This window comes from Silene latifolia, chromosome Y (genome assembly GCF_048544455.1).
Source record: "Silene latifolia isolate original U9 population chromosome Y, ASM4854445v1, whole genome shotgun sequence".
Classification (NCBI taxonomy): domain Eukaryota; kingdom Viridiplantae; phylum Streptophyta; class Magnoliopsida; order Caryophyllales; family Caryophyllaceae; genus Silene; species Silene latifolia.
The window spans coordinates 182880844-182895752 of record NC_133538.1 but is presented as its reverse complement, the minus strand read 5'-3'; the positions used below and the strand labels follow the sequence as shown (position 1 = coordinate 182895752).

At 39.7% G+C, this 14909-nt stretch overlaps 1 non-coding gene across 1 annotated transcript; it reads left to right on the top strand.

Moving 5' to 3' along the window:
- The first annotated feature begins 1307 nt into the window (after positions 1-1307).
- Positions 1308-1414, top strand: LOC141635301 (small nucleolar RNA R71). The gene has a single exon (XR_012539999.1). It is a non-coding gene; the product is annotated as a small nucleolar RNA R71 (small nucleolar RNA).
- Positions 1415-14909: the final 13495 nt, after the last annotated feature.

Sequence of the window (14909 nt, the reverse complement as noted above, 5' to 3'; positions counted from 1 at the left end):
GGAAAAGAGCACTACACTCGGCGGTGAATGCTATAGTTTCAACATCGTCAAAAGTCCTCTTCTTAGTTAAAATGTCTGTCATGAATTTAGTGTAAGAACGAATTTGAGTAATGAATTTGGTAAAAGGAACGGTTACCTGGAGATTCTTTATAACTTCCACGAACTTACAGAATTGAGTATTCTTTTGACGCTTTGCCAATTTATGAGGTAAAGGCACTTTGACTTTTTCCGGAACTTTTGTTTCAACATCTTTCTTTGGAGGAGCATCCTCCATATCTTTGACTTATTCAACCATAATTGGTTCATCCACTTTCATTGGAATATTCTCACCTTTCTTAGCTTAAGGAGAAACCTCCAATTCAACAAGTACCTCCTTATTTTCCTTGGGCATGGGTGGCTCATCATATGTTGTACCACTCCTCAAGATAATAGCATTGATGGTAGCATGTGGTTGTTCACCTTGAGGTGGTAATTGACCCGTTTTTCTTTGAGAGCTAGATGCGGCTAGTTGAGCCATTTGTTGTTCTAGCATTTTGATTGTGGCATTATGAGTTTGATCACTCTTTTGTATTTGAGCCAAAAATTCTGTTTGGGTCTTAGCCATTTACATTACCAAGGCCTCAAGTTTACTCCCCCCTTGGTTGTTTTGTTGGGCATTTTGGGGTGGTGGACCTTGGTTTGGTTGGAAGTTTTGTTGTGGTGGCCTTTGTTGTTGGTTTTGATTTTGATAGCCCGGTGGATAATTGAACCTTTGTTGTGGTGGAACATAGGCATTTTCTTGTTGTTGAGGTTGAGGCATAAAATTTTGTTTTGGTTGAGGGTTAAGCACATTGTTGCTTTTGTAAGACAAGTTCGGGTGAAATTTTGTGTTCGGGTTGTATGTATTTGAAAATGAACCCGGTGGATATGAACTTTGTCTAAAAGTTTGATAAGAATTTACCTCCTCAATAGTAGCTTGGCATAGAGCGGTGCAATGACCCGCACCTCCGCAACCATCGCAAACAATAATTTGACTAGTGGAGAACATGGCATTGAGTTGTTGGATTGCATTTTAAGCCTCCAACTTTTCTTGGAGCAATAAAATTTGAGCTTTCAAAATGGTAGTGTCGGAAGCTTCCTCCTTACCTTTGATTGGTGTACTCCGAGAACTGACATATTGTGCATCATGAATCGCCATGGATTCAATCGTGGCATGAGCAATATTGGTGTCAATTTGATCAAACCGCCCATTGTTGGCGGAATCAAGAATTCTTCGGGACTCGGTACAACATCCATTATAGAATGTTATAGCTAGGAACCAAGCATCCAACCCATGATATGGGCATTGCGTTTGCAACTCCTTGTACCTCTCCCAAGCTTCATATAAGCTCTCAAGAGCTTGTTGACGGAACCCCATGATTTGGCTCATCAAAGTTTGAGTTTTCTCCGGTGGAAAAAACATTTGATAGAAAGCAAGAGCCAATGTTTCCCAATTGGTGATTCCCATGGCGGTGCAATCAAGGCTATTGATCCATAGTTTTTCCTTGTCCTTCAAAGAGAAAGGGAAAAGTATTTCCCTAATTTGGGCTTCAGTGACTCCCGTTTTTCGTATCATGGAGCAATAGCCACAAAAGTTTTGAACATTTAAATTGGGATCCTCTAAAGGACTTCCCCCAAATTGCTTCCACTCCACAAGGCTAATAAAAGCCAGTTTAATCTTGAAAACTGAGGCGGTAATTTGGGTAGTAGTGATACCTGCTGGGAGCATAGCCGCGGTGGCCTTGGAATGATTGGAAAGTTTCACCATCTTTTTGGTTGGAGATGGTGGTGGTGGTGGATATGATGAACTCGAAACCTCCTCCTATTCAAAAGCTAGATCGTCTAAGTAAGACTTTCTTGTACTTTCAATTTGCACGGGAGAAGCGGCTTCTTTAATTTTTTTCCAAAAATGTCGTCTTCTACGCAAGGTTTTCTCGGGCTCGGAATCCGGTGAATGAAATTCTCCAATACGGGAAGTGTAGTACTCCGTATTTTAATAATAATTTATAAGAATAATTTATGTAATTTAATAAGTGATTAAATGACATTTCTAATAACAATTACAAATAAGACGTTAATTAAATAATAAATGAAGTAAGCAAGTCGGGAATTGGGTTTAGCTAATAATTGGACCTTGGGTCGTGTGCCATATTTTGGTGGATCGAAATTTAGTATTATAATATGGATGTGATCGGGATTTGTATCGGGAATTAATAATAAATAATATGGAAATGATAATTATATCAATAATTATCATAATAATAATAATGTTATGACAATAATAAGATAATTGGTGGAAATTCTAGTTATGTAAGACTAGTAATATATGATAATAATAATAATAATAATAATAATAATAATAATAATAATAATAATAATAATAATAATAATAATAATAATAATAAAATTTATAATGGTAATTCCTATAATAATTATAAAAGGTAATTATAATAAGTTTCCTAATTGACCTCACATACTCTTTAATCTTACCCTATAAATACCATAATAAATCTGAAAATAATTCATAAAAGAAGAAGGAAGAGATCTAAAAGAACGAAGAATAAAATTAAGGAAGAGAAAAGGAAAGGAATTAATTCATTATCGCCTCAAGGTAATATTTCAGACCGTCTTATGTATATACTTTGCGACACTATAACTTGTTATCTAGACCACCATAGATCAGGCCGTAAGTACCGTTGTGACCGTGGATGACCAAGGATCACCGTTGACCTTATTTCACCACTGTTGACCGGCGGGAGGAAGGCTGTTATTGGGGTTTTCGAATGGTGGTTATGGGTGGTTGGTTACACGCTGAACACGGGTTTGAACCCATTACCGTGACTCTTTCTGACCTGGGCTTGTTAGGGTTGGGTCATGGTAGTTTGGTCGACCACGGTGGGGGTGTTGGTGGGGTGGCTGGTGGGGGTTTGTGGTGGTGTTGTCGGAAAAACGTGAAAACAGGGGAGGAGACGTGGTTGGTGTTGCTGCCGATGTAGGGGGAGTTTATGTGGTGGTATTGTTGGGTCGAAGGGACTAAGGGACCACATTGGAACCATGGTGGCAGTGGTGGTGGTCACGGTGGCATTAGGGTGGTGAATTGGTTGAGTTGAGTTGTTTTCGTGTCGGGTTTTCGGGGGCTGTTTAGGGCGTGTGAGTTGGGTTTGCAGGGAGTGTTTTAGCAAGTGTGAGGGAGTTGTCGGGGTTGTCTGTGGTGCAGGCTAGAGCGTGGTTGGATTGGGTGGTACCGTCGGTGGCTGGGGGTGTCGTGGGAAGCGGCTTAAGGTGTGGTGTTAGACACGTTTGCCGTGAGTGTGAGGGTAGTGTTGGTGATTTGTGTTCACGGGAATTTCACAGGGGATGCGTGGGTTTGTTGTTTTTATTCCATTTAAATTATTAAGTCGGATTTTTTTCGTAATTGTTTACACGGGTTAAACCGTGAATGTGTATGGGTGTGGGGGTTGTTTCACGTGTTTTGGGGTTTGGGTAGTTGGGTTAGTTCACTTGTTTGTTTAACACGGATTTTGCTTGGGTGACTCGGGATTGTATTTGAGTCGGGTTTTTATATCGTGGACCTTTAAAATAATAATAATTAATTAACTAATTTGAATAATGAATATAATTTATAATTATTATTATTAAATAGTAGTAGAAAGTAATAATTTATAATTAAGTAATGGTAAATATATTATTTATTTATATAGGTGATGGAATTGGTTGACCGGATTTATTGAAGAATAATACTTCTATCGGATTACTTTATTTATTGGATTGCTTGAGCTACGTAATTGGAATTGCTTGCTTGCCAGGTAGGGATAAATTCTACTCAACTTTTACTCGATAATGTTTGTTGGATGATTTATATTAAAGTGAATTGATCATATGGGAATTGTGTTGGTTGATATCATTGAAATTGTTGGAGGGGAGAATTATATTGTAAATGTTGGTTGGATTAGTTATGATGGAGTTACTATTATTGCATCGGTTATTCAGTTTAATACTGGCAGACATCCCTTAGTGGTGATGTAGATTATTATTGAGGTTATATTGGCAGATGTCGTGTAAGAGCCTTCGGGTGACGTGTTTCAGATTTATTTTGGCAGACGATATTTTATCGTATTTACTGAGGCGAGGCCCAGTTGGTCCGAGGCCATCCAGTGGATATTACTCAACTATATGTTGAGGCAGACATTACCTTTTGGTAATGTAGTTTGTGTTTACTCACCTTCGGGTTGAGGCTGCCCCGGCCAGGGATTGGCGGGATGATTAGTGTAACGAGTAGTAAAAGAAGGAGCACGTTGTCAGGGAGTTATGAAATGAAAAAGGAAATTGGATTATTTATCGTATGTTTTTGTTGTTAGTATTTATTCCTACTCAACCTTGCGATAGACTGTGTATTCGTGAACACCTGCGGTGAACCGTTTTATGGGGAGCAGATTTGACAGGTACCAAAGATTAGCTAACTTGGGAGCATTGGGATGAGAGCCAAACTTGGAACCGTAGATGAAGTATAGATCACATATATAGTTATATCACTTATTTATTTTCCGCTGCGAGTTGTATTTATTTTTATATTAAGTTTTAGTTGATTAAAATTGTAAAACTTATGTAATCATTAAAGTTTTTATTTAAAGTACTTTGGAGAGTTGGACTTTGTTATCTACTACCTCGGGAAACCGAGAGGGTAACAGTCCTATTTATTTGGGAATTTCTAGCTAAAGGCTCCCGAGTAAATAGGGGTGTTACAGGAAGACCTGGGCATAGGACAACAATCTCAAGAAATTTGTAAGCAACGGTCTCAACGAACAAGTGTTCCTGAAGACAAAAGAAAATAAGATAGAAATCAACAATTCTAAACGCAATAAAATCGTGCTCCCTGGCAACGGCGCCAAAATTTAATAGGCTTTGTCGCACGCCTGATCAAAGATAAATTTCCCTAGACACAAATGAATGTAGTACGGGGTCGAACACAAGGAGACGGGAATTGCATTATGAAAAGCTATGAATAGACTTCTATCAAGGTCGATTACGATTGATTTATTTGGTTGGTTTGATAAGTTGTAAATTAAACGATGTAAAAACATATGATAAAGGAGTCTAGGAGAGTCGGGTCACACATGCAATTGTATATAGATGTTCATGCTAAACTCGGAATAAATAACATTGTTACTTGTTTAGGCTTAAAGACAAACACCTCTCGGCCTTATTGTCAACCATAGACGGGTCCTAGAGAACTCTCGTTATGACTAGGTCGTCTTACTAACACATGCTTAGTCTAATTCGATTTCGTGCCTCTCGACTTATAGAACGAATTAACAAACTTAATCAATGATTATGGCCACTAAATAAAGATTAATCAAGACAATGCAAACATGTGTTAGAAACAATTAAACAATATTACATCAACCTAATTCAACATTTACAAATATTAATCATGCATGGCTTCCCTATTCCCTAGACAAATGGAACTACTCACTCATGTTGGAAATAAAACTAATGTATATGAATTAATAAACATGACTATAATGTAAATATAACTAAATGAAATATTATAAATTATAAATAAACTAAATAGAAATAACATGTGAATTAGTGAAATGATAAATATGAGAAAGGTAATAAGGAATGTTAAGTATAAACTAGTGATGATAATACTTGATACTAAAATTAAATAACAAACTAATATGAGATGCTAATAACTAAAATGTAAATTATAAAATAACGATAATGGAAAATGCTATAACGTCATAAACTAGAATCGAAATTACCGAAACAAAGAACTTGGAACTAGGATAGAAGAACACAAATTTAAACCCAAATAAACTTCAAAGGAAAGATTGTATTGCTTAGAACCAAATTCTTAACTTGAATATAAATTGTTTAACAAAGAACCAAATGTTTAACAATATGTAAACTAATGAAAACTGGAGAGAATTGTTGCTTAAGGCTATATGAAAGTGTAAGAGAGTGTAAAAAGGTATCCCCTAATGACGGATTAAGGCCCCTATTTATAGTAAAATAAGGGCATAACGTAAAAATCATAAGGCAAGATAACCCCGATCAGGGACAGGCCACCCCGATCGTGGCCATGGATATCCGGCCACATTATTGTTAATTCTTGATTAAATGCTCCAAGGGATCCAATGTTTGCGATTAATGTCCCTTAATTCACTCGGGTAAATGCATCATTTGGCATCCTAAGCATCCCAATTGACTTAGTCTTTGCACTTCCTTTTTGTGCTTGAGTTTCATTTCTTTGTTTTTGGCTCCAACTTTTATTTGTCATCATGCTTGCTTCCACTAAGCTTAGTGAATGCCGGTGTTTTCTAAAATGACGGGAATAAGCTGCCGAATGCTCAATTTCCGTCAAAATGCAACAAATACATGCTACACACCTAGAACACAAGATTAGCTCACAAAAACACTAATAAAAGTGTGATATTCAATCAAAACCGAGCTAAAATGAAGGGTAAAATCCTATATATAATAGACACATCAACCTAACACCGTTAAATCTTTGAAAGACTTGTTGTTTTGATACCTCAAGTGATTTGCATAGATAGGCCATAGGTTGTCTATGAACTTCTCCACAAGAGTGGCCTCGTCTGGACGTTCAACAAGTTGGGTACTAGTCTTCCTCCACCTACTTAGGAAGTCGGTGAACCCTTATTTTTCATTTTGGGTAAGAACCTCTAGAGTGCGCATGTTAACTTGAATCTCGGCATTATTCGCATATTCCTTAGTGAACTCGATGGCTGCATCATCCCAAGTAGAAATTTTCTTGTGGTCTAGAGAGTAGAGCCACTGTTTGGGAATGGTGTCGAGAGATGAAGGAAAGATCCTTAAGAACATCTCTGGCTTGATGCCCTTGATAGACATGTAGTCTTTGAAAGCACGAATGTGGTTTAAAGGGTTTTCGTGCCCCTTGAATTTCGGGATGTCAGCCATGTTGAAGTTGGTTGGTAGTTGGGCATTTACTGCCTCATACTTTTGGATATTTTCCTTGTAGATGTCATCTCCCTTGAGGTACATTAGTTGCTCTTCTAAGTACTGAAGACGCTTTTCTGATTCAGTAAGGATAGGTGACACGGCTGTCGCAACCCTATCAAAAATAAAACCAATCGGCTCTAACTAATGCAGCAAAGGTAAGTCGGGTATCGTATCCACAGGTAGGCGGTCACTATCTACTCGTTATTCAGTCTGTCTATGGTCACAAAATGGAGGTTTGAGTTGTTTTGACTAAACTAAAGAGCAATAAAAATAAAAAGGGGTATTCTCTCGTGTACCCCTGAACTTTTTCGTTTTCTATGGTGTACCCCTCGTTTTTCACAAAAAAACTTTGACCGACAATAATTCTCTGTTACGAGTTCAGAAAATGGTAATTTTTTTTTTCAAAGCAATTATCTCGTCAAGGCCTTCAATTTGAAAAAAAAAAATCACCGCTTTTTAAACACATAGCCGGTAGTTATGGTTGGTCAAACATTTATTAACGAATAAACTTTGACCGACCATAATTCCCGACTACGAGTTGAAACGTCGGTGAATTTTTTTTAAACGGAAGACCTTTTAAAGAAGGTCAATTTGAAAAAAAAAAGTTTTAACGTATTCTGAACTTGTAGCCAAGAGTTATTGACGGTTAAAGTTTTTTTGCATGAAAAGAGGGGTATATCATAGAAAATGAAAAAGTTGAGGGGTACACGAGAGAATATCCCAAATAAAAACAATTAAAAAGGCAAGAGTGAAAAGGATTGAGAGAAAATAGAAAGAGAGATGCCAGGATGTCGGTTAACCATGATATTACACAAATCAGCTGAAGGTAGGTCAGTCGGTCTGATGTGAGAAGGGTAAAGGAAAGGTCCTTCCGGTTCGCTATCTGCCCTAAAATACTACTAACTTAGCTTCCGCCCTCATTAGAGTAGTCCATTGTTCATAACAGGTCTGTTCATTCCAATCTTCCGATCTAGTTCTGAATTTAACCATTTTAATTACATAAGTTGCATGCATTCAACCTAATAATTACAGTTATATTGCTATAAAACAATTCTCACATTTAAACCTCCTAAACCAATTAAAGCACCATTATTTTACTATCATGGCTCCCATAATCCTAGCAATAAAGAATTAGCTATGCATAACGATAAATAAAGCGATTAATAAAGCAATACTAAACATGGTAAAGAGATGTGCAAAAGAGAAATAATACTTGAATAAAAGGGAGGAAGTAAATTACAAAAGTTGAGATCCAGAAAATAGACGTCGAACAAGAGTCAAAGCTGAATAATACAGTATGAAGAATAATGTCTTTAACCTAATTAAGTCTCTCCTATTTATAGGAGAGATATTCATTTAACCTTAGCACGATAATTAAAGATATTAAAATGTACGTTCAATAGCAAAGTGCTCGATCGAGCATATTGGAATCACTCGATCGAGTCAATCCTCCAGCAAAACCTCTCGATCGAGTACATCACTACTCGATCGAGGAACAACATTTGAGCACCTCTCGATCGAACAAAGCAAGTGTTCGATCGAGGACTGTTCACCACCTATAAGGCGTCGATCGAGCGACATGGTCAGCAAAAGCTCTCGATCAATCAACTACCACTGCACCAGCTTATTTAGACGTTGAATTGCTTCCAAGATGACTTCACGCTTCCCGAGGCGACAGTATTCTCGCTCCAATTCCTTCCATCTCCCCAATGCAGGCTAAAGGGACTGTAGAAAGCTCAATTCTGCTTCTTTCAGGTCCATTCCTGCAATTAAAGCCAAACGAACAAAAGTAGACTATTCGGGTTATTTCGTAGCCTAAAACTACGGGAATTGCATAGAAATACGTGCATAAGAGGCTCAAAGAGACTATAAAAAATACACGTATCAATAGGTGGAGAGTCTTTTTCAGGTTTTTTGAAGGGTGGAGTATTGTCGTGCAAAGGGATATAAGGAATAGGACCCTCCGTAGGAGAAAGCCTAGCTTCCATGGCTACAATGCGACCTTAGATTTTTTGGAGGCGAGCATTAGCAACGTCTTGACTGGCTGGGAGACGAAGTAGGGCAGCCAAAACTTGATTATTACCATTACCATCAGGTTAACCTTGGACGCTTGCTGAACTTTCGTTTGTTCCGATCATCTTGGATTGAAGATAAGAACCGACGACGAATCAAGACACAATCGACTATCTTGCACACTTGCTCAAATAAGAGCTCATTAGATCGAGTCCAGTTTTTGCTTGGGGACAAGCAAGGGTTTGGTCATTATTGAACTGGATACTCGTGTCTTTTATATGATGTTTTACATCCCATTTTACACGCATTTCAGAGCTCATTCATGTAGTTTATGCTACATTTCTCCCTATTTCCGTCTACTTCCGTATTTTTGTATATTATTGCAGAAATGTGAAGAATCCAGCGGAAATCGAGCTAAATCCGTCCCCGAGTATCCTGCATTGCATATGACATGAAGTATTCACCCGAGGAACGAGCTTGGTGCGCAATTCAAAACCCAAAAGACAAGTCCACACGAGTTTTGAAGTCAAATAACGTTTAGAGCGATCGATCGACCAATGCAATCAGTCGATCGACCAACCATCGAGTTCCAGAAGCTACTGTTTACTGAAGACCAGTCGATCGACCACCATGATCAGTCGATCGACCAAACTGCTATTCTAAACGAGAATTAAAAGACCGAGGAAGCATAAGCCCACTATGTTTTAGGTTTTGGAAATAAAAGTTACGTATGTTTGCTATATAACGTAACATAAACATTCAGTTTTCTAGTAAGTTTTTACATCTAGTTTCGGATCTAAATTTCACATTCAATATCAGAATTAGGGTTTGGATTATTGTTGAGCATTGGATTTTCAGTTCTTATTCCTAATCTTTCCTTTGCAATCTCGGTATTCTTCTGCCCTAATTTTAGTTCTTCTTTATTTTCATTAGTATAGAATTGCTAGTTAAGTTCCCAAAGCCAATTCATTTGTTTAAGTTAATTGTTTACTTTGTCGTTTCAAGCATGAATTCAGTGGTTAGTTTCATCGTTATTATTATTGTTTTTACCCTTAGCATGAGTAGCTAGATTATTTGTGCTAGGATGTAGGCGAATTTTAGCGTAGGCGGCAAAGTATTGAACACGGCTGATTCGCGTGTCGGTCGATCGATCGACATTCTCGGTCGATCGACTGACCTCGTAAGGTTACCCTTCGTTTTAATTGATTTTAATGTTGTATTTAACGAATCGAATGCATGCGACCAGTTAGATGCTTAATTTATGACTGACCCATTAGAACGAAAGATAAGGAAAGTTATTTGACCACCAATTAAGATGACTAAACTGTGCTGAGATCGAAAGATAGGTATAGTTTAGACCGTTAGTCACTCTTCAGGACGAGAGTCAGTATTAGTGATATTAAGGACCTATAGCGAGATCGAAAGATGTTATTTATTAAGAGTGGACCGAGAGGACCTCTTGTTTCCCGCCTCACTTGTGTTCGATTTAGACCTGTTTAGTATGCTGTCGCCGAAGCTTTAATAAACCGACCATCCTAGTACTCCTTCTTTATCTGTTTAATCCGTCTTTCTAGTTTATTATTTACTCTTAGCTGTAGACCAATTCAACTCAACCCCCACACTTGTTACCTTAGACTGAATTTAGACAAATGGAATTTACATCTGCCTCTCTGTGGTTCGACCCGACTGCCGCTAGCTATAGTTGTAGTTGGAAATTATAAATCTTATTTTTGACACCTCACGACGGGTATCAAATTTTGGCGCCGTTGTCGGGGAGGCAATAGTTCTAGTTTTAGTTGTTTTATTTTTTAGTCTTTCTCAGTTTAAGGGAGTTCTGTTCCTTAAACTTTTCTTATATTCTTTTTGTAGTTTCTTCTTATGCGCAGGTCACAGGGTGGTGAACTAGTACCATTTGATCCTGAGATAGAGAAATCTTTGCGCGAGTTGAGACGAACACAAAGGGTATTACCGACAGAGGAAGAGCTGAGTACTCTGTCAAGCTATTACGAGAACGACCTGTTCGAAGAAGACCCACATTCTTCACCCGTTTCCACTTCTTCAGCCGAGACAGACACTTCTCCAGAAATTCCAGTCATGGCCGAGGAAGCGAGTATAGCTAGTCATTCTGAGCCGACAGCTGAAAATTTATATAAGGAGTTCGAATTACCAGGAGATGCCAGGAAGTTCGAACCAAAGCCTTCATACATCAATATGGTTGAGAGAAACCGTTCGGGAGGCGCAAATGAAGATGCAGCTAAGCATATGGAGACCTTTATTGACTACTGCTGTTCCATACCCCCAGCCGCCGGCGTGACCCAAGACCAGATCAAGGAGACCATGTTTATCTTCTCCCTTCGTGATGCTGCAAGGGAGTGGTATAGAGATCTGGACCGAGCCGTTCATGGGATCACCGACTGGAATTCCTTGGCATTGGCATTTTACAAGAAGTACTTTTCTGCTTCAAAGACGATCGCTATTAGAGCCCAAATCACAAGTTTCAAACAAGGGCCGGATGATAACTTCCACGAGGCATGGGGCCGATTTAAGAAGCTGGTGTGAATCATACCGCATCATGGTTTCGAAAAATGGAGCTTGTGCAATCATTTCTATAATGGGCTGTATGACGATCAGAGGGCTATTTTGGATGCTGCAGCCAATGGCCAATTTGCTGAAAATTTGGGAGCAACCAAGGGTTGGAAGATCATTGACAATCTAGCTACCCACAAGGTCGAGTATGGGAATTCCGGAGGGAACCGAGAGGAGAGTCTTTGAATCTTCCTCTGTTCGTTGCCGCACTTGAAGCTCTCACCGCAAGATTTGACAAATATGAATTAGGAGGAGCTTCTAAAGGTGGGATGTACCAAGTAAATGCTGTGTCAGATGGTCCTTTCGTCTTTGAAAGGTGTGGAGCTGAGGGACACGTTTCGAAGAATGGCCCAAGTCCCTTTGAGTCTTGTGCTGCCTTCCAACATTATAGGCAGACAAACACCTACTATGAGCCTAATGTTCATCCCAACCTGAGGTGGAGTAGCCAGAATGTCCAAAATCCCTCTCCACCTCCGCAGCAGCAACCCTATGTGCCCCCTCATCAAAAGCAACAACAATATCAGAAACCTCCTTATGTGCGCGCAGACAAAGAACAATCTCACGGTTCGATTTTCTTTGAGTTCAAAAACTTGTTGCTAAAGGAGTCCCAAGCACGAGAGGCCGGGATGAAGCTACTAGAGAGCCAAATTGCTCAATTGGCTAGTAAGAGTACCTCTCGAGCTCCGGGACACTTTCCGACTCAAACCGACCAAAAGGAGACCTTAAACGCCATCACATTAAGGAGTAGGTCCACCCTGGAGGGGCCTACAATGGTCGAGGATGCTGTTGAAAAGAATGAGGCAGATCCGAGTCAAAAGAAAGCTGAAACGAATAATTCAAAGAAAAAGGCGTCTACCGGGTATATCGTCGATCGATCGATACACCCGATCGATCGATCGATATGCGGGTTCTGTGGAGCTTCGAACTGTGCACCCCGGTCGATCGACTGAGGAGAGTGGTCGATCGACCAAGATTACTGCTGATAGCGAGATTGTTCGTCCTCCGATGCCCGATAACTTGAGGGACTATTTGTTTCGGGGCACGACAGCTCCGAAAGTGTTAGGGTCGGACCCAAGTGCTGATGGGTCCATCCCAATTCCGAAGTTCGATCCGACGACGGTTAATGGCTCACATTTGAGACGGTCTGAGGAGGATTCGAGCTTTAACAAGGAGAAAGCAGTGGACTTCCAGCCTAAGTCCACGGATGCCGGCATGCGCAACCTAGAGGAGAGGGCTAAGGTACTTCTTACCGCCCCATATCCGGAGAGACTAGTGCCAACAAAGGAACAGGTATCTTTCAGTAAGTTTGAAAAAGTTATTCGTAGCTTGAATGTTCAGGTACCCTTCCTTGAGTTAGTTAACCAGGTGCCGGCATACACTAAATTCATGAAACAGCTCCTATAAAAGAAAAAGTCGCTTGAACATGTTCACACTGTCGCTTTAACTAAAGAGTCATGCTCTTACTTGTCTCACACTGCACCCCATAAGCTAGAGGACCCGGGTAGCTTTTCTGTTCCTTGCAATATAGGTACCTTCTCTATTGAGAAGGCATTATGTGACTTAGGAGCTAGTATAAGCGTCATGCCTTTGAGTCTAGCTAGGAAGCTTAAATTGACTAGGTTTGCGGTGTGATGATATGATGATGATTCGGATGGTGACCGATCGTGGTCCAGCCAATAGGGGTCTTAGAGGACATCCCTTTGTCCAAATAGGGAAGTTATTTTTTCCCCGTCGACTTTGTTGTACTTGACATGCCCGAGGATGCTCATATACCCATTATTTTGGGTAGGCCATTTCTCGCACACTTCTTTGGTGCAGTCATAAATGTCGGTCTAGGAACCTTGACTTTCAAAGTGGGAAAGCATTCTATTGTCTTTGCCCAACTTGCTAAGAAAAAGGACCCCATGTGGCCTGTGACTTGTAATACGGTCTACGAGAAGAAATCGTACTTTGTGCTTCCCTGAATTGCCTGTCTCTATTACTACTTGTGTTAACCCCTCCGCCCCTGCATCGGGAGCAAATTGGAGGAAGATTTGTCTATTTTTGATAATGCAGGGGCTGGTTTGGGGAAGGAAGAGTCGCAAGTTATCAAGAATCGCGAAGAAGCCTATCATTCAAAGAGGAGGTCTTGGTTGCCTGAGCTATGGAATTGATGAAGTTGTTGATGACGAGCCGGTCAAAGCCAGAAAGTCTGATTTGGATTCTGACAAGCCCGAAGAGATCCTTGACTGGGGAGATGATGAGAAGGTTGATCCGTTGAGCAATACGGACATGGAAGCTAAGAAGGGTGCGGTTTGCTCGAGATAAGCACCATTGAGGCTACCTCGAGTAGCCAGAAGCCGACGAAGTGGGCCATACCGTGGTCATTCTTGATCAACTATTAGTTGGTCGAGCTCTTCATAAACTTCATTTTATTTGCTTTTGTTAAGACACTTTTTATTGCTTTTGTGTGCGCGAAAACTTCGCATTTTATTTTGCTTGCTTAGGATTTTATACGTTTGAGATTTTGTTTTGGGTTTTGCGCAATTTTGGGCGCGTATTATTGTGCACTTGCAGGTTTTTAGACCTCATTAGCTCAAGTTATTAAGCAAATACTAAGAAATCGAATACAAAGAAGATTTCGATCGATCGATAGCCACATTGGTCGATCGACCGAGTTGCACCTTCCAGGAGCTCTTTGTTCGACACATTGGTCGATCATTCTTTGTCCTTAGTCGATCGACCAAGGACGACGTACTATATACTGTTCACGACCTTTCCCTATTTGTGTTTGGTCGATATGCGGACTTAAGGGAGTTTTCTACTCCACTTTATTTTCCGTCCAATTATTTATTTCTTCTATTTTCTCATTTGTGCACAATTTTACCGCTTCAAATTATCTTCTCGATTTTATGCGTGGATTTTGTTTGTCTTTTCATGTACCTATTAGTAGCACTGCTGGCTACTGAAACCTCCTAGCTCACGCTGGTTTGGGGAGGTTTCCTTTGCTGCGCTTAAAGTCTTGTAAGCTCCCGATTTCCACTTCACGTCTTGTTTATTTATTTCAATTTACGCAAATTCCCATTTCTCTTTTCTTCATTACATGATTTTGCACAATGGGGACATTGTGCGATTTGGTTTGGGGAAGGGTTTTGCGTCGCATATCATTTGCTTGCATTCACGTTTACATTCTGTTTTGCATTGTTCATTTCATTTTATATATATACGAAATTCAAAAAAATTGAAAAATTTCAAAAATTTACATAAAATGCACGTTTATTTTAGCATATAGGTCGAGTCGGAACGGTAGTATTTCAAGGATGATA